At 40.0% G+C, this 22,350-nt stretch overlaps 1 protein-coding gene across 3 annotated transcripts in view; it reads left to right on the top strand.

Annotated features, from left to right (window-relative positions):
* LOC127436639 (transcription factor SOX-5-like) overlaps nt 1-22,350 on the top strand; it is a 318,833-nt gene that overhangs the window by 33,849 nt on the left and 262,634 nt on the right. For all 3 annotated transcript variants that reach the window (XM_051690889.1, XM_051690891.1, XM_051690890.1), the window contains exon 3: nt 13,464-13,524. The gene's annotated coding sequence lies outside the window, so the exon portion shown is untranslated. The remainder of the gene's footprint in view (nt 1-13,463; nt 13,525-22,350) is intronic.

Below are 22,350 nucleotides of genomic sequence, written 5' to 3'. Positions count from 1 at the left end.
ACATCTAGCACCAGTACAATCAGCACTGGTGCTCCCCAGGGATGTGTGCCCTCCCCACTACTCTTCTCCCTCTACACCAATGACTGCATCATCAAGGACCCCTCTGTCAAGCTCCTGAAGTTTGCAGATGACACGACTGTCATCGGCCTCATCCGAGATGACGATGAGTCTGCATACAGACAGGAGGTTGAACAGCTGGCTGTCTGGTGCAGTCAAAACTGGACTTTAGGAGAAACACCCCAACACTGACCCCCCTCACCATTCTAAACAGCACTGAGGCAGCAGTGGAGTCATTCAGGTTCCTGACCACTACCATCACAGGACCTGAAGTGGGAGACCCACATTGACTCCATTGTGAAAAAGGCCCAGCAGAGGTTGTACTTCCTTCGCCAGCTGAGGAAATTCAACCTGCCACAGGTGCTGCTGATACAGTTCTACTCAGCAGTCACTGAGTCTGTCCTCTGTACTTCAGTAACTGTCTGGTTTGGTTCAGCTACGAAACCAGACATCAGAAGACTACAAAGGACAGTTTGGACTGCTGAGAGGATTATTGGTTGCCCCTTGCCCCCCCTTCAAGAACTATACACTTCCAGAGTGAGGAAAAAGGCTGGAAAAATCACTCTGGACCCCACTCACCCTGCCCACTACCTTTTTGAACTGTTGCCTTCTGGCTGACGCTTCAGAGCTCTGAGCACCAGAACCGTCAGTCACAGGAACAGTTTTTTCCCTCAGGCTATCCATCTCATGAACAGTTAAATTGCCCCATTGAGCAATAACAACGTGCAATACACAGTTTAGTTTTTCTTATATTTATCCAACCTCTTCTGCCATTTCATTCCTCTGGGAAAACAAAAACAAAAAAACATTTGCACTGTACATAACAGATTTGTATTTGCACTGTACATAACAGATTGTATTAGATTTGCACTATCCATGTGTATGTGTGTATGTATGTATGTATGTATGTACAGTAGTATGTGTGTGTCTGTACGTATGTGTATAATTAGTTTTATTTTTTATTTTTTATTATTATCTATGTCTTGCTGCTGTTTTTGTATTGTTTTTGTATTGTTGTACACTGGAAGCTCCTGTCACCATGACAAATTCCTTGTATGTGTAAGCATACTTTGCAATAAAGCTGATTCTGATTAGGGCCCATAATTTTCCTAGCACTGATAAACAGTGCTCTCCAGGATGAAATAGACCACTGGAAATATGTGGATGATATGACTATGGCTCAGAGGTAGAATCCTCAACTACCCTGTACCCTCCAACAGACATTGAATGGTCTTGGCTTTTGGGTAGAGGAGCACAAAATGAAACTCAACCCAAAGTAATGCAAGGTTTTACATGTCACTAGTATGAGACAGGTACTGGCTTGGCCATTACACTTTATTGAACAGAATGTCTTTGAAGTCTGTGCCATTGTTAAAGTTCTGGGGGTCACCATCCAGAGTGATTTAAGATGGGATAGTCAAGTGGATCACATGTTGACCTCGGCCATCAAAAAGCTTTTTGTTCTCCATCAGTTAAAGAAATGTGGTGTCCGAGACCCTGAACTGGTTACCATCTATACAGGATATGTGCCCTGTGTTGGAGTATGCAGTTCCTGTTTGGCACAGTTCTTTGACTGCAGATCAAGTTAAAAGGCTGGAAAGTGTGCAGAAACGGGTCTGTAAAATTATACTTGGTCAAAGGTATTTAGGGTAAAGCAAGCACCCAAGCAGTGACATTAATGATGTATTTTCTTTTTTCTGCCTTGAAAGTGTTTTTCCGAAGCAACAGATTATAAAAATATTGATTTTAAAGCTTATTTTCTTTCAGGGCGACTTTAGTAAACAATGACAGTCAATGGTAAAATCTTGATTTTTACGCTTAATTTTGTTTGCGGTGACTTTTGAGTGATTTTAACAAATGGTGACATGCGATATGTAATTTTCCCCCCCTAAAACTGTTGTTGTGATACAGTTCAGAGTGTGAGATTGTTTTGTGTAGATTTTTTAAATGTTTTAATAAAAAAATAGGTATGGGGGGCCTGGTAGCTCAGCGAGTAAAGATGCTGACTACCACCCCTGGAGTCGCAAGTTCGAATCCAGGGCGTGCTGAGTGAATCCAGCCAGGTTCCCTAGGCAACCAAATTGGCCCAGTTGCTAGGGAGGGTAGAGTCACATGGGGTAACCTACTCATGGTCGCTATAATGTGGTTCTCGCTCTCGGTGGAGCACATGGTGAGTTGTGTGTGGATGTCGCAGAGAGTAGTGTGAAGCCTCCACACGTGCCATGTCTCCGCGGTAACGTGCTCAACAAGCTACATGATAAGATGCGCAGATTGATGGTCTCAGACGCGGAGGCAACTGAGATTTGGGCATTCCAAATTGGGGAAAAAAGGTATTAATTAATCATTTTAAACAAATTTTGCAGTTCTACTACGTTGGGTCTCTGAGGGTTTAAATAGTTTTAGATGGAGTATAGCATGTCATAATGCTGGACATGTGAACTTAAAAGTATTTCATGTCATCAACCCATTTATTTATGTCCACCTAACAAAGGCAATACAGAAAAGACAATAAATAGCACAGATGCATTTGCTACGAAAGAAATAGCATGTGTCAATAATGTTACATCTATAACCATTAGGGGTGTGACGATTCACTATGACAATGATTAAATTCAATTACAAATCTCTACCTAACTATTACGATGTATCGTGATGCATCGTGAAATCTGAAACCAGTAATTACAGATGGGATGTCATGTGCAGGCAGATACGACCCAGGTTTTAATGAAGCAGGCTCAGCAGGGTCATAGAATGAAAAGCATGTAAAGACCACAGTAAAGATAGTTTGCGATTTAAAATGTAAATAATGTTGCATTTTATTCTTCATGATTTGTGAATTCGGATGACATCATCCTCCGCTCCGCAATCGGTCATTTAAATTTTACAACTCTTCATTTTCTGATCTAAATAGCTACAAAAGTTGAACACTTAGAAGACTGAAACCACTCTCATCTTGACTAGAGGTAGACCGATATATCAGTTTAACTGATTAATCAGTTGCTGATTCAGTTGCTAGTTGCTTTTTGACACTATCGGTTATCGCCAAAAATATATGCCAATAGTTTCAATGTAATTAAAAGAAAGAAATTTAGTGTTAGCTACACATAAGTGGTGTAGTGTGTTCAGGTCCAGCACACCAAAATGTTTTTCAAACAGCTTTGTAGTGACCTCCAGAGAACTGCCATTACAGTTATTATTCCAGAGAGGTTGTGGACTGTGAAAAGTGAGAATTAAGAGATGATCAGGGTTAATGGGGCTTCAGGACTGATAGAGTGTGTTGTGAATTTAGTAAGGTAGGTGGTAGAGAAAAGCAGGCAATCTTTTACAACTTCTATACGTTTTTTTCTTCTTCCATGGAACACAAAAGGAATTATTTATAGTAAATGTCCAAGCTGCTGTTTTCCATACAGTGGAAGTGAATGGTGACCACTGCTGTCAAGCAAGATTTTCAGTGAATAACAGCTTACATTTTAGTCTGTTCCTCACACAGAGTTTTCATATGGCTTCAGAAGACTAGGTTAAGTAGTGCATGAGTTGTATGGATTACTTTTATGATGCTTTTATGCTTGTTTGCCCTTTTGGAGCTTGTCAGTGCCTGATCCCATCCACTTTCATTGTAAGGCTAGACATTCTGATAAACATCTCCTTTTGTGTTCCATGGAAGGAAAAAACAGTCATCAGTTTGGAACAACGTGAATGTGAGTAAACAATGAGACATAATTTTCATTTTTGGGTGAACTGTCCTTATAATTAGTCACACATTCATGCTCAAGTGAAATGACACAAACGCAAACCTTATGCTCGCTCGCTGGCTATGCTCCTGAGCATAAGGTCTCATTGTCACCATGGTTCAAACAGGACAAAGGCAGAGTTGTGCCTTTAACGGTGCGTAGTTAAATATTTCATCCGCCCTGCTTGGCTGTCGGAGCCAATTGCCTGCACCACCAAAGAGGCAAAGTAACACAATCTGACAGCGGCAGTCAGTGTAATGCGCTTTAGAGAGGCAAGCAACAGCCTTTAACATAAACACTGTCTCCCTTGCAGTCAGAAGACCTCCACATTTGTCTTACTGTGCCCCTTGAACGTAAACACACTGAGCCCGCTGTCTAGCCTACCTCACGCCCAGACCCCGGCACCCCCCACAACCACACACACAAACTCCACACTCTCCCAATGATGGTGTCATGGTGAGCCGATGGAAAAGAAAATGTTAAGAGTGAAAGGGACGAGATGAATAGAAGAATAGTGAAAAATATAGGGTAGAGGAAAGAAAGGCAGAGAGAGGGAGAAAGAAAGAAAACGAGCAGAATTCTTCCCCTCCCATCCTCTTGCTTGGTTCTCAGTGTGTGTAAATGGTGGTGGGGGGGGGGGGGGGGTGGAATTGAAAGGGGTAGAAATGATCCTCTCTTGTTAAACTGCTGGCAGATGACAGAAAAATTAGAGGCATTTTGCTCTTGACAGGTTGTTGTGTTTCTTTTCTGCTTCAAATGGTTTGTGTCAGTTTGTTTTCAGTCAAGCTGTCTCTCCCTCACAATACACACAGTGTACAGGTTTTTGTTCCGTTGTGGAAAAGGATCTGATATATCTAATGCCTTTCAGTTTGAAAAGAACAGTGGAGGGAGACACAGTCGCTGCTGTATCTGCTAATTACAGTGGCAGACTTTGATTACTTGTTTGAAAACACTTTTCAAACATGTGTAATGATAACAATTAGTTACCACTACATTTTCCCAGCATGCTCAGAGTCTCTCTCACTTTCTCTTTCTCTCTGTGTCTTGACAGCATATCTTTCATCCAGAGTTTGTGAGATACAGAATGAACATTTGTCTGGATTCGGCCACATATGTCGATGTTAGCGCAGTCTGCTGTGTTGGATGTCTTGCTTGAGGAGTGTGTGTTTAATGCTACAGAGAGGGAGATGTTGAAATCTGCCTGAAGAAATCTGGAGTGGAGTTTTGTGAAGAAAAAAACAAATATTTAAAGACAACATTTTAGTTTATTTCTTTTTGTGGGGCTATACATGGTGGAAATAACCTGTTCCTATTGAATTTATTAATAATTAATAAAAGGTAATAAAGAATGAATTACATTTTAAATTTTTTATTTTTACCATAGATAAAAGGATAGTTTACCCAAAAATGAAAATTCTCTCATCATTTACTCGCACTCATGCCAATCCAGATGTGTATGACTTTCTTTCTTCTGCAGAACCAGAACACAAATAAAGATTTTTAGAAGAATATCTCAGCTCTGTTGGTCCAAACAATGCAAATGAATGGTGATCAGATTTAAGAAGGTCCAAAAAGCACATAAAAGCAGCATAAAAGTAATCCATATGACTCCAGTGGTTAAATCCATATCTTTAGAAGTGATATAATAGGTGTGGGTAAGAAACAGATCAATATTTGAGTCCTTTTTTTGATTGTAGATCTACACTTTCACTTTCACATTCAGCCACCTAATGGTTGGGGCTAGTCAAAGGTGGAGATTTATAGTAAAAAGGACTTAAATATTGATCTGCTTCTCACACACACCTATCACATCGCCTCTGGAGTCGTATGGATTACTTTTATGCTGCCTTTATGCCCTTTTTGGACCCTCTTGAGTTCTTGTCACCATTCACTTGCATTGTATGGTCCAACAGAGCAGAGATATTCTTCTAAAAATCTTTGTTTGTGTTCAGCAGAAGAAAGAAAGTCATTTACATCTGGGATGGCACGAGTGTGAGTAAATGGGTTTTCTTTTTTGGGTGAACTATCCCTTTAATAGGGCTGTGCCAATACCATTATATTTCGAAATAAAGCAACACTTCTTTTCAGGATATTGCATCGATTCTTTGTGTATTCATATCATGGCCAACAATTCTGTAATGAAGAAGCAGGTCTATGTGCATGACTTTGTGTGTGACCGAATTTTGGGATCGTAATTACCATCAGCAAGGGTAAGACTATCATTTTTACAATCAAGCCACTTTTTTCTTTCACTTGGTGCTTGATGAATTTTGGTGTAGAAGTTTTTGGGAGGTAAAACAATGTAAAGAGTGCATTTGTATAAGTAAGCATGAACCAGTTACACAAGACTGCATGATTTTCCCATGTTAAAAGGACACATTACCACAATACAAAGTCTAAGACATTCCTCTTCTCAGGAATCCACTGCCATGCCTCTTTAAACCCTGTCCACCTTCAGCAGAAAAACATATATAAGCACAGGTAATCAAATAAAGACCTCCTGCCTCTTGACAGGCCTCATCCCTGGATGAGTGAGGGAATGCACAAGCCAGGCAGAAATAATCAAATCAAGAGCAAGGCCTGTCCGGCACAAATGGAAAATGTCCTGTCACACAAGGTTAGCGTTCCATCGTGTCTGTCATGCCAAATGCACATTACAAGACAGAAGGTCGTCGTCCTGTGCACATTAAAAGACTTGCTTTCTTGTTGGTGCACACTTTACACAACTAATCGTGGACTAGGTGTGTCCATTACAAGATCATTCTCCTCCCAATGTAAGTGACGTGAGCAAGTAAGTGAGGTAAAATAGTTTTAGATGGAGCCACACTGCAGCAGGGGCATAGCAGTAATTTTAAAAGTTTGCTAAAACACAGCTGTCAGTAGGTGGCTCGCACAGACCCAGCACTTACAGTACAGTATTTATATATTTCAGTATATATTAATATACAAGTATGATATATATATATTTATTTATTTAATTATTAGGGATGTGCGCTACGACTAATTTTTCTGTCATTTAAACAAGTTTTGTAACCGACTAGTCTAAGGAGAAACCAACCTTCAGAAAACAGTAAAAAAAGAAATGTGTTTATGCGACCCCATTTAAAATACTTAATCTATTCCAAATCCGATGCTAAATTCCACTGAAAAGGAGGATTTATCTGTGACGTGCTTGCCTTGCATTATGGTCATTGTACATTTTATATATATAGAACATGACATGCATTCACTGAATCAACATTAGCGAATATTTAACAGGCATATTTATTGAAAACAATTAAATGAATAGTGCAGGATCAATAGAGCAACACTAATAGCCTGTTCTAAATGGAAATCAACAAGTAAGTGTTACTTAACATATTTAAACAGTCAGGACATTGTTGAAAATAATTAACAGGTAGACTAAGCCAAATCTATGAGAGAAAAAAATGTGCTGAAAAGTTGCGCGTTTTTCACGACATGCAGTCATGCATTAACCGTTGATCTAATATGACAGCTAATAACAGTTACGATGTAACTATTTTCTACAGGATAGAAAAAATAGGCCTATGATGTAGTTTACAATAAACCTAATGTATTCTAAACATGACATGCACACAGAATAAAAGAGAGTTTAACCCGTTAAGCAGTCGGCACCTCGTTGAAAATAGCCTTCTTAATCAGCAGATTAAAAAAATGGCATACTTAGCCTAAAACAGTTATTTTCTAGGCTACTTACTCAAAAGAAGACATTTTTGGATGAGCAAAATTAACACGTCGACATGGTCCGGTGAAAGATGGGACTTGACTTACCTGAGGTGAAAAAGCCTGCTCAGCGGAAAAATGACGTACAAGCATGCACAGATTTAAAGAAGACTCAAATTGTGAAAACATCACACTTCCAAACCTTTGGAAAGCCGATTCCCGCACCACCGAAGTGATTTTATAACTACTTTGCTGAGTTTGCTTGTCTAGCGAGAGGACATTTTCCTGCACGCGCCGCAAGTGAGAGAGGGAAGAAGCACGCGCAGCATGAGGTGAAATTAAACTCTGTATCTGCTCCAGAAATCCTCTTTTTTAAATAATATTGGTATTATTAATTCTATTTAAAATATGTAACATTAATATGACAGTAATTTAAGTAAAGCCTCTGTAAAAATATAAAGCCAAACGTAAATGTGTAAAAATGTTGAACAGTTTAATTGGGGGAAATATTAACCAACAAGTAATTCCAGTGTCGACTAGCAGCATCAGAACCGTTTAGTCGACTAGTCTCGCACATCCCTAATATATATATATATATATATATATATATATATATATATATATATATATATATATATATATATAATTATTTTTTTTTCTCCCCAATTTGGAATGCCCAATTCCCAATGCGCTCTAAGTCCTCGTGGTGGCGTAGTGACTCAATCTGGGTGGCGGAGGACGAATCTCAGTTGCCTCCGCATCTGAGACCGTCAATCCGCGCATCTTATAACGTGGCTTGTTGAGCACGTTACCGCGGAGATGTAGCACGTGTAGAGGCCCACGCTATTCTCTGCAGCATCCACGTACAACTCACCATGCACCCCATCGAGAGCGAGAACCACATATTATAGCGACCATGAGGCCCCATGTGACTCTACCCTCCCTAGCAACTGGGCCAATTTGGTTGCTTAGGAGACCTGGCTGGAGTCACTCAGCACGTCCTGGATACGAACTTGCGACTCCAGGGGTGGTAGTCAGCGTCAGTACTCACTGAGCTACCCAGGCCCCATAATATAAGTATATTAATATATAAGTATTATTTACTTTTAATATTTGAAGTATTTTAAAGATTCTAGTATTGCAAAATAATTGTAAAATTTAAGGGCATCTTGTGGAGCACTTGCTTCTGTTTCACACATGACAATTAAAGACTGAGCACAAGATGTCCTAAATAAATTGACAATTGCGCATGTGCACAATTTTATTTTTTACTCTGTGCTTGTACATTGTGGGATTTAAATGTATCCAAGTGGCTCGAGTGTTTTGACTACGTTCACCAAAATTAGTTCCGATCCATTTAATGATTCGTTCAGTGACCATTTCTGGTGATGCCAGAAGGTGGTGACAAATTAGTGTCTTGTGTGAAATTAGTCACTGAATCAACAACTCAAAAGAAAATTGTAATCCTTTAAAATATGTATATCTGCAGACCTACAAAGAGACTTCAGGTTTTATGCATTATAAGAACAAAGCAAATGTATAATTTCCCTACTCTTTGTGAGCTGCTGAGCATAACTTTTATCAAAAGACAACAACAGTCTTATAATTATGAGTTTCAATAACGCCCGTACGTTTTCATTTATAAAATAGTGTGTCTGCATATCTCTTCACTTCATTAAAATGCCTAAGTGTTCTAAGAGCACAGCAGATGTATCTTTTTCCTACAGTTTGTCGACTGCACACCAACAGAGGTAAAAAACAGGAGCTGATATTAAAAATAGCTTTACATATTTAACACAGATCTAGTAATCTGCAGAAATTGGCAAAAACATCTGATTCAACTATTACCTCACAAATATAATGTAAAAAGCATAACTTAATGAAGACTAAGGCGCTGATATAAACTCCACTTATGTGTGCTTGTTTTTGTTTTCTGCAGTGCATTTCACGTAATGCTGCCAATCAAGAACGATATGCCAATAAATAACTCTCATTTGTCATCTCTAGATTATTAATTTAGGTCAACATCAATGCTGATAAAAAAAAACATGGATAAATGAGCATTGTTGAAAGCAGTTTTGTAGAAATGAAAGGAGCTGCATTGATTAGACTGTCTGACTGATGGCCTATAACATAAGTGTTGTTTAGGCTCATGAAACTCACATGTGATTGGCTGGATGGTTGCTCAGTCAGCCCAAAGAAACAAAATACAAAGAATACTGTATACAAATCCACCATTTGGACTCGGTATGGGTTTAGCTTGGAAAAATGCGGGGGACAAAAATCACCTTTTTAAAGAGTGCGGGGGACATGTCCCCCACGTCTCCCACGTCCCCGATGGCTGCTACGCCCTTGCACCAAGGCATCAAAGACGCATACACTTATGCTTAGTAGAGAAAATTGTTTATTTAGGATGTCTAAAGGTTTTTGTTTGTTGTTTTTTTTCCAATGTACAAGACACTAATTTGTGAATATTCCTCGCATTAAGCCATCCAAAGCAAAAATATTAAGAAAACTACATGTCTTTACATTTTGTGATAAGTTAAGTTTCACATACGGTGACATAGGCCACAGACACACTAAAAAGTTTCTGGAATGACAACTACATTTAAATCCGGGAGCAAATCCACTTCATTTTCATTCCATTTGTGTACGGAATACAGGAGTTACTTCCTCAATTGCGATGATTGACAAGTGGCAACATAGCAACGCTGCAGCATCTCACACCTGTGAAGTAAAAATGAAGGCACTAGTTTAACTTGTTTTATGTTCACTATTGAGCAAAGAGATTATCCTCCAGAGACGTATCTTTATCCGGCAATGTTTAGTTACCTCCCGTCGGCAGAGTCGCCTTGCTTTGTTTATGCGCGTCTAAGCGGCTGCCAAGCCCAGCCAAGCATGCAAGCTGACACGTGGGACGAAATTTTCATAGAAACAACACAAAATTACGAGGTTGCTTTAGAAAATGTGCTTTTCATATCTCATTTCCTTTTAGGACACTATCGGTTAGGTTTAGGTGCTGGTTTAGGGTAAGGATGTTTTGTTGACCTCTCATTTCCCTTTAGAACACTATTGGTAACATTTAAGTTAAAGTTTTAGATTAGGTAAGTACGTTTTACTCATTAAAACCTCTATCTAACATTGACCTTTTAAAACCTTGTCTGATTACGAAACCATTTCACTCATTTTTGGCACCCAAAAAACTGCAGCAAAACATGTAATGAAGCACAAATTATTATTTTTTTGGGCAACATTTTGTATTTTTATGAGATCGTGCTGACATTGTCATAGGGACAAAAAATATATATCATAATTAAACAAATAAATGCTCAAACTTGGGTGATTGCAGGCAGGTCTGTAGGATGTTGTCAACACAATAATCCCATGTGATAAGGAGGAGGGCATGGCCAGGCCGTAACGATGGACGCCCGGCGCTGAATCAGCCCAATCAGCCGGGAGAGTGATAAAGAGGAGCCGGGACGCCAATTCGAGAGAGAGAGAGAGATGCATGCAGCAGTCTTGTGTGTGTGTGAGAGAGAGCGAGTGAGAGATATGCTGGAAAGCAGTTTTATGTTGTGTTTTGTTCATTTGATTATTAAAAGTTTACGTTGACTGCTCAGCCGGTTCCCACCCCCTCCTTGCCCATCATGTGAATCTGTTACATCCCATATACACTTTTTTTCCCCAAATCTTTATTAGATTAACAAGATTATTTATATAATAAAGATTTGCAAGTGCTGGACTTTTTCAGTTTTTTCCCAATAAAAGTAATATAAAATGCAGTTTTGTTGCCATTAAGGAATATTTATGGCCTGAAAATGTTCTCAATTCACCTGCCATTGGCAGACCAAACAATGAACTGCCACACTTGATTTAGCCCCCAAAATGGACATTCCACATTGTGATAAGGCAGAGCTTTGTGCAACAGACCACAATGTTAAAATCATGGGGATTGAATTGACCGTGGAGCTGAACTTAGAGACTTAAACTTGTTCTTTTAAACGTGTCATTTAGCCTGTGACAGTTGAGATAAGCGGTTGGCATTTGACAAATGGCCCTCTAACCTAAGGAACTGATCTCGCCGGAGCCTGGAGGAACTATGTTCACTGTTCCTCACTGAGACTTTTTACTCTATCTTCAAACACATACTGGAGAAAAGAGCCCAGATGTGCCAGAACCGCCAGCACATTACCAGTGCAACACTGTGCAAGCCGTGAGTCAGACACACACACACACACACACATACATATAAAAGCAGTGTGTCAACAGAACTGTCATCCCACTTCCCATTTTATGGGTCAGTGTTGTTGTTGTCCTTCCAATGTCAGTGAAGACAAAGAGGCTAAACCAACGCCAGCTGTTATTAATGCTACTGTGCTGTACGCACTCTTTCGCTCTCTCACACTCACACACACACACACACACGCATTCTACATGTTACACCTGGATTAGCTCTCTGTTCCCCAGGATAAAATGCACACCATCTATCCCTTTACGTGATTATTTTCCCTTTCTCTCCCTCTCTCTCTCTCTTTCATTATCTAATATGGAGCATAATCCTCTTGTGGAATTAATCTGCTTTAACGAGTGTTTGTTACCATGCTGAGATGGAATTAAAATGAGCCTTGGTAAGAGGAGCAGTTGGTTGGGAATGGCACTGCTGAAATATTTGTTCTCGTCTAACCTGGCTTATTCTCTAGTGGTAAACACAAGAGCCTGACACCTGCACGGAGGCTAGATCAAATAAAGCAATCAGAAAGAGGGAGATGCAGTATAGAGGGTGGATGCCTGCACAGGGCATTACGATTAGGGTGTTGTCAGATGTTTTACATAAAGGGTCAATATTTGCCCCCAAAGTTGATTTTTTTTGGGGAGTTTTTTTAGACTTTTTTTTTTTGTTTTTCTAACCATATGTGTCATGCTGGTATGTCAGATACTTTAAAGTAATTGTAATTCATGTAAAAGTCTGAGCCTGATTAGTTATATTGAGAATGTATTACCTATAAAATTAAATTAACTGTCCTGACACTGAATCTGTCACTTTGAATAAAAGTGTTGCCAAAACAATTACTTTTTTATTATTGTTAAACTTTGCTACTATTAAAAAAACCTAAACATAATTATATTGAGATGTCAATACATTATAAATTATAGCTGAGCACAGACAACAGTAACACACACACACAAACATAAATACATTTAAATTAAATACATTAAATACATTACAGTTAAATTAAACACAAACCAAAATTAGGCCATTTCAGGGCTTTCCAATAACTTCTAAATGCCTACACAGAATATGTCTGGAATATTTTTTAATGTTTTTTTTTTTTAATGGTGGTTGTGATGGAACACCATATGGAATTTTTCAGAATTATGTTGAATACAGTGTTGTATAACAGTGCTGAGAGTACTAGATTCTTATTGGTAGCTGAAAGTATTATTAAATTAGCCAAAATATTTAAGAAACACACTATCGAAGCCATGGCCTATAGCAGTTAGCTCACATTTCAGCTTGAAAAGTGTCACACAAGCCAAAATTACAATATATAAATAAATTAAGATGCAAGAGGTGGGGATATGTACAACCTTGTGAAAGACAGGTACTCAAATTCTATTGAAATCTGGCCTGCTGGTCACTAACAGTCCAAATCCAAAAAGTGATCTTTCCTCTTACTTGGTAGGCTGTGTTTGGATTAGCTGAGAGTAGATCTGAATTGGTCTAAATAGCATTTTGGGCTCTTTGAGGGTCGCACACTGTTAAAAGAAAAGAAATCCATAAAATAGTCCAAAGAAATGAGTGAAAACCTCTCTCCCTTTCATTCTATCAAGCATTCTCCTCCATATAGAGAGTCAGTTACCTGAAGCTATTGAAGTCATGGAGTCTTTCAGAAAGAGAAATATTCACCTCAAAAGGTTTTGATTTCAGGCACAAAGAGGAGGCGCTGGTATTGATTAGAGTCACTGTCTGTCTGTTCTTTTCTCTCTCAGGGGCCAAAGAGCCGGAGACTCTATAGAGGGACTCAGACTGGGTGGGAGGAGATCCCAGCAGGTAAAAGGACCCACCGCAGGTCACGACCACACACTGCATATCAGCTGGCTATTTCTGAAGGGGCCATTGTGCATGATTTCTGTCCGGAATCCACAGTAAAAGGCAAACGTACATACACATATACACACATGTCCTTTACACCTGGCTCTGTGGGTCTTTTTTAATGTTAATGTAACGTAAATAGCTCATGTCCTACGGTGCTAACAGTTGTCTATCTCTCCCTTTCTCTTTCACTCTAACACACGCACAGTTGTGGATAATCCCACAGTGTGTAAGACCCATGTGATAAGACCAGGTGTGTTAGGTGAGAATAGACCATTACACAGTTGCTCTGTTGTGCAGAGTCGATACAATATTACATTTTTTATGAAACACAATTTTTATCTGACCTGACCCCTGGATAAAGGTAATTTCAACAAACTACATATTTCCTCTGTGTGAATATGGGAATATGGGACAGAGATGTACTTTGAAACTTTGGTTAAGTAAGGTCAGGAATGTCTTGATTTTTCATGTCCTTTCAAATGATTTTTCTCTTTTTTTACACTCAAAGAGAGTCATTTGGAAGCTTTTATCTCATTATGACATTAAAAACAACATCTGCTACTTAAATTCAGCACAATAAGTGGCATTGTACAGCTTCCTGAAGAAAGCTGAATGCTGCATTCCAGCCGTGTTTTTGTTTGCGATCGTTGTTCTCACGTGTTTCTGATCTTCTCATTCTTTTTCTAGACCTCTTTCTGACTCTATGTTTTTGTAAAATTACACAGCTATATTTTGCAGATAAAATTTTCCACAGACATTTGCTAAATCTGACAAAACCTCCTTTGGGGACATCCTTAAAGGTGAAAATGATTAATGAATACAGTAAATTGGTGTTGCATCAGTTACGGGCATTTTTACATACAGTATGACCCAGGGGTTGATTTTTATTAAAAAAAGATGTAACAAAATTAACAAAATAATTATAAATAAATAAATTAAATTATAATTATATAAAGCAAAAATAAATGCTGAAGGCATGGACATTTATTTATTATTTTTTTTAATGCATATAGATTTTATTGTTTTACCCTTGTCCCAGACCATATATTAAACTCTGGATACCTATTATTATATCATCACATTTTACAACTATGAGAATCTAAACAAAGACTGAAATAAGCATAAACCATTTCAATATTTATTGTGTGAAAATTATAATACATATATTTAAGCAATATCACACGAACAAGGGTGCGATATGGCCCTACATCAGCACTGCTGTGATTCGGCCGCAGGCACGAGGCCACCGGCTGAGTGCTGTAGGTAATCACAGCAGTGCTGATTTAGGGCCATATAGCACGATTGTGAGTGTGATATTGCTTATATACAACAGTTTACTTAACAAGTAAATGTAAAAAAAATTGGAAAGAGTACGGTCATAAAAACGCATTTGTGTATGGAACTACTTTCTTGCATGACGGATCAGAATCTGCCGTTGCTGGTTCAAACCAAATGATGCGTCCAAGCCTGCATTAGTAATTAAAAAATGTCACTTCAGAAATAGTATCACGGCTTGTGCTGTTTCTAACAAGTTATTGAATAAACAAGGAAACTCTGGTAAGAGGTAAGCACCTTGAGTTGTGTAATTAATCAGTCTGTTGTGTCTCTCAGCTGTGATGAGCCGTAATGCTGAAGTTGTTTGTTTAAAGCCGTTTAAAGCTATTTCCTAGCTTTAGTAGTGTAGTAGTAATACATGCGATCATGTAGAGCTGTTGTATGTAAACACTGGCTGACGCAGATTCACTTCACGTCACCTAACTGGCTCATTTTACACACAAAAATGATCTTTTGCCACCACCTGCTGGCTAACACATTTAATGTAAAAAATAAAAAAAATACATGTAAAAAGAGACACATACAGTAGCTCTTAACACATATGCACTGCTCTTACACTTTAGTTTAGAATGGCACGAACACAAGCGGAGTGATACACACAGTGAAGCATTCGAGTGCTGATGGTGTGATATATATGGTGTTTTATTAACAAAGTTTGAGAGGAGCATGTACATTTAATCCGACCAATTACACAGCAAGAGTAAGAGTATATAAACAGCTGCTTACCTCTACGTAGCATTTAGAGTTTCCGGCATTTGGCCTCGACCATTGCCCATGAACAGACCCATGCAAGTGACTCAGATCGTCGGACTGCAACTCCTCTGCAAACATTCCCCTTCATCAGAACAGCTCTTCCATTTAAATCATCTCGTTTCTACAGAAGCTGCCACAACAGCTCATTCGTTTCATAGCATCGACTGCTACCACTTAAGTGCTACTTTTACTGTCTTTCCTCCTAATCTGTTCTTTCCACCAGGAGTGGTCCTTTCGCTTCTGCAAACCAGCTACTTCTGTGCCTCATAGACGTGAAACCGCTCTCTACGACTGTTCATATGCTGATTCTGTGAATGGGCACTGCTCTGGCTTCATGCTATGTGAGCTCTACTACAGCTCCATTCGAATGAGAACTATTTAATTCAACTCTCATGCCAACGCTCCCCAGCGTTTCAATCTGGTTCTCCTGCACAGGTGATTCCTGTCAGCCTTGGTACCTCACCACGCAGCTAGTTTAGGGCATGATTCATTCAGCAATTTCGTTTAATGACTTTTCTATGCCATCATTCACTTCGTTTTACATGCTTTAATGTAAAAAAAAACACATTATTTTATTTAGTCTAAATTCCACTCCCCAATTCCTCCCTATCCTACACCAATTGGTTTCCTATCCCCCAAGCGGACCCTAGCGTGAGGCTGCCTCCGCTAACGGCTCCATTTGTTCTGGCGTCCTTGGCACCTCTGCCCATCTTGCACACAAGGCTAGGCCCCCATTCCCTTTCAGTACGTTGTTTCAGGTTCCATTCTTTTTTGAGGGGGAAGATATTGTCGTTCAAATCAATTGGTTCCTCTTATTCCTTCCAACACATCACTTCCGTGTCTCACGAGGCTACAACACCAGCGACTTGCTGTGTTCCGTTTCTTGGCAAGGTCTCAGGTCAAGTCTAGAGCCTCGAGCCCTCCACCAGGGACAGCAAGCCACATATGTTTATGCTATCCTAACTGCAGGATTACATTAACTTGCAAACTACTGAAATATATACATATATACAGTATATTAACACTAATTATGACTGTCCCTCATTTGTGGCATCATTTCCATCATGTGCATGAAAATTTTGCCCAAAGTTAAAAAATAAATAAAATAAATAAATATAAAATATTTTAAAAGAGTTTATATTCTTGAAGTCTGAATAATTTTTCAAATGTAATTTTTCGAAAAATATTCTTTTGGTCTTCCAGTTTTGTGTGGCTTAGGGTCAGTTTTTCAGCAAGTATAATTAGCTTCATATAGAAACAACAGAGGTCTTTGGTGTGTCCTTATTTAGATAACTAGGTTAACATGCTTGTGTGTGACTAAGAGAAAGAGATAGAGGGAGATGGAGATGAAAAAACCCCAGACATGCTTCAGTATTCTGACCACAACACACAGTGCTAAACAGCTGTCAGCTCATATAAAGTTCTAAACATGAGTGCTGTGCTTGCATACACACTGGGAGGAGATTGGGGAAAAATGAGAGAAGAAGGATGGGTACTTTTACTAGAGGGACTGAAAGTGAGAGGAGAGGAGAAAGCAGGAGATGGTGAGAAGATAGAGGTACGGGGAAGGAAGAAGAAGTAGAGGTGAGGAGGGGGCGAGCAAGAGACAGAAAATGAAGTTGGTAGAGAAATGGAGAAGAAAATGAGAGAGAGATTTATTGAGAGAAAAGACTTGTAAGAGGAGAGCTGAGGGAGACTGTAATTTAAACAGACAGAGGAAGTGAAATATGTACACGGATAAAGATCTTGACAGCAAAGTTGAATGCACACATGAGGATCTTCACTGCTTCAATATCATGCTTGTTATGCAGACACTATTTTTAAGTCCCTTCAGCCTGTCACTGACCTTAACGACATCTCAAACGACAACAGATCACAGCTAAACCAGTAGAGAAGGCACACACACCAAACACACACAGGTGTTTTTCACGATACCAGGCTAATTATATTTTCTATCCTCAACCCTAAACCTAAAGCAAGCATCACTATTATTATTGCTCATACTTTTTATTTAAGGTTTATCTAAACCACTAACCCTACTGTAAGTATTTAACTTTGGCACATAACTGTCATCCACCATTTTTGCTATGGTAATGAATATCTCAGATCATGCAGCTTTTTAAGGAGAGGTGTGCTTTTAACTCAATAAATGGTAAGACTTAGGATTTTTGCCTAGAGAATGATAAAATGTGTCAAAAAATCCCATCGACGTACATTTATAGAGGGACTCAAGCCATTTCTGGGAACTAGAATATCATTAAGACTTTGGGGTGGACTCTTAACTTGAGCCAGTATGAAATCACCTTACAACTACCTAGAACACCCTAGAAACCACCAATAGACCCTATTGCTTCCTTCTGCTCTGACAATGTTCCCCAACTCTTGAGGATTGTTTTTTCCAGCAGGACAATGCTCCATGCCACACAGCCAGGTCAATCAAGGTGTGGATGGAGGACCACCGGATCAAGACCCTGTCATTTTCAAACAAAACGTATTTGTGTGGATGTGGCCTTATTTGTTTATCAATAGAAGGATGGAAAGAGTGGTGTTGAATAGAAAGGTAATATGAAAAAGATGAGATCAAGTGATCTGTGAGGAGGAGACGATCTTAGCTAGGATGGTTGTTACCTCACCAGCTGGTCCTGCTGGACATTACCTCCATCACACACAGTTTAGAGACTCTCACCAGGGTCAAGTGAGAAATTATTGGAGCAACAACACAGCAACAGTAAGTCAACAAGTGTGTGGCAAGTGTTTTGTAAGATTTTTGTCTTTCTTCCATTGTGTAAGTGTATGTGTTTGGAAATGTGAGAGAGGAAGGAGAAATTCTTTGTAAAGTGTTGTATAAAAAGTGTTAGTACTGGTGTGAAGATGTGTCAGTGGTAATTAGCCACTGCGGTGTCTGACAAGGACAGGTTCTGATATGGGTGGCTAATACTCCCTACCACCCCCATCCACGACTAAACATCATCACCATGCAGAAAGAAATGGCCCGTTACTAAATTACATGATCCGTCGTTTACATCCCAGCAGATAAATATTTACCCCTACGTTTGTGGCCTGCCTTGTGATCAGCCACCTCCCTTCCCACAGTATCAGGACCACCTCAGTGAACAATGGCCCTTTCATGGGTACCATGTCATTTCTTCCCCCCATGAAACCCCCCAGTCCAGGGAACAGGGCAGGAAGTCACCCTTGTGGCCTCAGACTGGGTTTGGGACTCAGGGGAAGGGGAAGAGAGAGACGAGAAGGGAGTGGAGGTGCTCAGGTAATTGAACCCTAAAGGTCTAGGGCACTCCAATCATCTAGCCTGTGGTTGTCATAGCCAGGAAGTGACCTATGTGAGTTTGTTGGCACTTGTATAGTATGCTGCCTTTTTCAGTGATTTATCTTTAAAGTCAACTGTAAATGGCATTCGCAACCCTTATTACTTCCATTATGTGATGTATTTCCGAAGTGATACAGGATATTCATCTAGGGGGAAAAAAGTATTTATCAGGAATTGATTCCCAAAGGAAAATTGTATTGCTTAGAGGAGATTTAATTGAGCTTCAAGTTATTTTTCAATAAAGTATCAACTTAGACTTAGATGTTTATCCTAAAATTCCTTAGAAAAAAAGACAAAAAGACAAAAATGAGACAATTACTGACATACAGTAATTAAACAGAGCTATAAAATTAATGTAGATATCGTAGCTCAGTTAATTTGGTCTTGGAAGTCTTTGGAACTGAATCTTGGCAGATCTGAGCACAGTTTGAGACATTGACCACATTTACATGCACTTAAGAAAACTGTTTATTCCAGGTTTTAGCAGAAAGTGGCATTCTGAAACATCATGTAAACAAGAATGCTGATTTCCTTATGCCGTTTAGGGATTAAGAGAAAGTGGTTTAACCACCTTGGTTTCTCTCTAAAAACGTGACTTAATGTTGCCCTGTAAACGCATAAGCGGTGTTTTGATGAGTGTTTGAATAGTGCGCGTGCATGGAATAGACCGGGATAACAAACGTCATAGGGTGGAGCCTAACAACAAGTCAACACAGCGGTTTTTCTGGGAGTACAGTGGACAAATCACATATACTATAAACTATACCAATTAATACACATAAATGTAAAATATTGACTGTCCCTAACGTATGCATATATGCGTACATTGGGGGAATCACTAAGTTTTATGTAAGAGGGAAACCCCCACTACTGCATTGCAATTCAGCTGCAGGTTGCAATAGAAAATTAAGGAAACAAACACAGCAACAACTTTGGAATATATTGCGAATCAACAGAGAGTAAAATTGTGAGGTCTTCCTTGGATGCCATGTGTGTTTACACAAGCGCCGATTCAGGCCGGGGCGCCACCGGACTGACTTACTCCCCCCCCATCTCTGGAGGGGAGACGCTGACCTTCCGGCCGTTCTGTCAGCCAGTGGTCCATCCCACCTCCTGGAAACCTGAGAGAGAGACAAGGGGAGGCGTGGGGAGAGGGAAAGGGCAAGCAGGAGACACAGAGAGAGATAGAGAGAAGAGAGAGAGAAAAACTTGCTTGCCGGTTCCCGGACACGCTGTCGCCTGGTCCTCAACCGCTCCTCTGCCCTCTGGCGGACGACAGTTCGCTCCTCCCCCAGTGGATGGAATCACTCCTCCCCTTCTCGGCAGATGGCAGTGGTTCCTCCGGCTATCGGTGGCCGGCAGCGACCACTCTGTCCCCAGGCAGACAGCCACGGCTGCTCCCCTGGCAGATGGCAGCGGCGAGGACTCCACGACAGCGCATCCCTCCACTCTCCCAGTTTTTGGCACCACAGTAACAGTTAAAGGATGGTCAAGGAGGAGGCAGGAACTGGCTGAACAGTAAACGTAAGGTTTAATGTCAAACTCAACATAAAACAAGCATAAACAAACACACGTGCGGTCGCTTGCGTCTCTCTCTCTCGAACTGGCATCTCTGGCCCCCCTTATATCGCTTTCCCGCTGATCATCTGATTCAGCACCAGCTGCACACCCTCATGGCCCGGCCATGCCCTCCTCCTCATCACAGTTAGTTAATAAAAATACAGTTGTTCATTGTTAGTTTGTTTTAGTTCATAGTGCATAAACTAATGTTAACAAATGCAACTTTTGATTTTAAAATTGTATTAGTATATGTTGAATTTTGAACATTAACCAAGATTAATAAATGCTGTTAAATTATTGCTAATTTTTAGTTCATGTTAACTAATGTTGTTAACAAATGGAACCCTTTGTGAAGTGTTACCTAATTATCCAGTAGCCTGTGCTGCTTATGTGACATCAGTGAAAAAGAAACACTGTTTCAGAGATGGAGCAAGCTATACATTTTGATGAAAGATTATAAAGACAAACTTTTTGTCTTTACTTCTTACAAAACATTTTAAATGAAATGCTTTGCCTCTTATGTCACCTAGGTTGCACAAACTATTAGATAATGTTGGACAATAAGACCAGGAACATCTATAAAGAAAATAAATAGGGTCAATTTTGATTTCATTAGGCCTATAAGCCAGAAGACCCAGAGCAGATTAGAGCCAGTGGAGGGACAGATGTCACCCAAATCGCCCGTCTTGATTCCAGCGAGTTTCATTAACAGATGTTTCAGGGCTATTATTGTATTAGAGCTGAAATGAATAGGCAGATGTGTGTGTGCATTATTAGAGCAGCTGAATTGTGATGGTCTTATGATCACAGTGATTATAGGGAGTCGAAGCGGAGCAGAACTGCAGGCTTGTGGCTGGTAATCCTCTTCTTTCCCTAAATAAGCCCCTCTGTCATCCGCTATGTCTGATACAAATGCTTTCACAATCCCCCATTCTACCCTCTAATTCTCTCTCTCACTTTCTCAGTCACAGTCTGATGTTAGCTAGGCACTTTATCAGAGCCATTGTGTTTATCTGATCCTATTAAACACTAGAAGGGCAGAGGAATACATGAGCTGTGCTTGCTCGTCTGTCACTTGTCCCCATCGCTCTCTGTGTCAGACGACAATAATGGAATTGTGATCATGGAAAAACCTACCCTGCCAAACCGATGTGTCTATTTGTATGGGTATACTGTGTGTGTAGCCACAGTGTTGTCTTTAATAATTAGAGTTAGCTTTATACAACAACAATAGAAGTCTATTGCAGATGAACGTGTGTGTGTATCTATGTTACTGCTCATACTGACATAGAGATCTTTCTGACACAGAGATAAAAGTGGGACAGACAGCTTCCAGGTGTTTCAGTTGATGAACAGGTGTGTGTGCATGCGCCTGTGTCTGCGTGATTTTAAATTCAATCTATCTGCCATTCACATCAGCAAACTACTACACACACACTCACTGCTGCATCCAGCATCCATGGCTCCCTCTGTCATCAAATTTATAATTATTTAAAAACCAAAAGCACTAAATGTCCCTCTAAATCCTTAATCACAACGTGGCTGCTAATTCAATAATACCCCCATGCCTGTCTGGTGATGCTGGCATTGTTTCGCCTCTGCCCAGGTGATGGTGGCTCATTCAGGGAGACTGGCGTTGTCTCAGGGGCATGATGCCCTGTTACGGGTGCCCTTTGTGCATCTATTGTGCACCTATTCTGGCAGCCCTGAGAGAGCAGTGGGAAAACAAAGGGACCAGCTCTGCAGAGTGCCCTCACTGATTTCGCATGCACCTGGCATCGGCACAGATGCGGGACATTATTAAT

Source organism: Myxocyprinus asiaticus, chromosome 47 (genome assembly GCF_019703515.2).
Source record: "Myxocyprinus asiaticus isolate MX2 ecotype Aquarium Trade chromosome 47, UBuf_Myxa_2, whole genome shotgun sequence".
In the NCBI taxonomy this organism is placed as follows: Eukaryota; Metazoa; Chordata; class Actinopteri; order Cypriniformes; family Catostomidae; genus Myxocyprinus; species Myxocyprinus asiaticus.
This window is presented reverse-complemented; position numbering and strand designations above follow the sequence as displayed.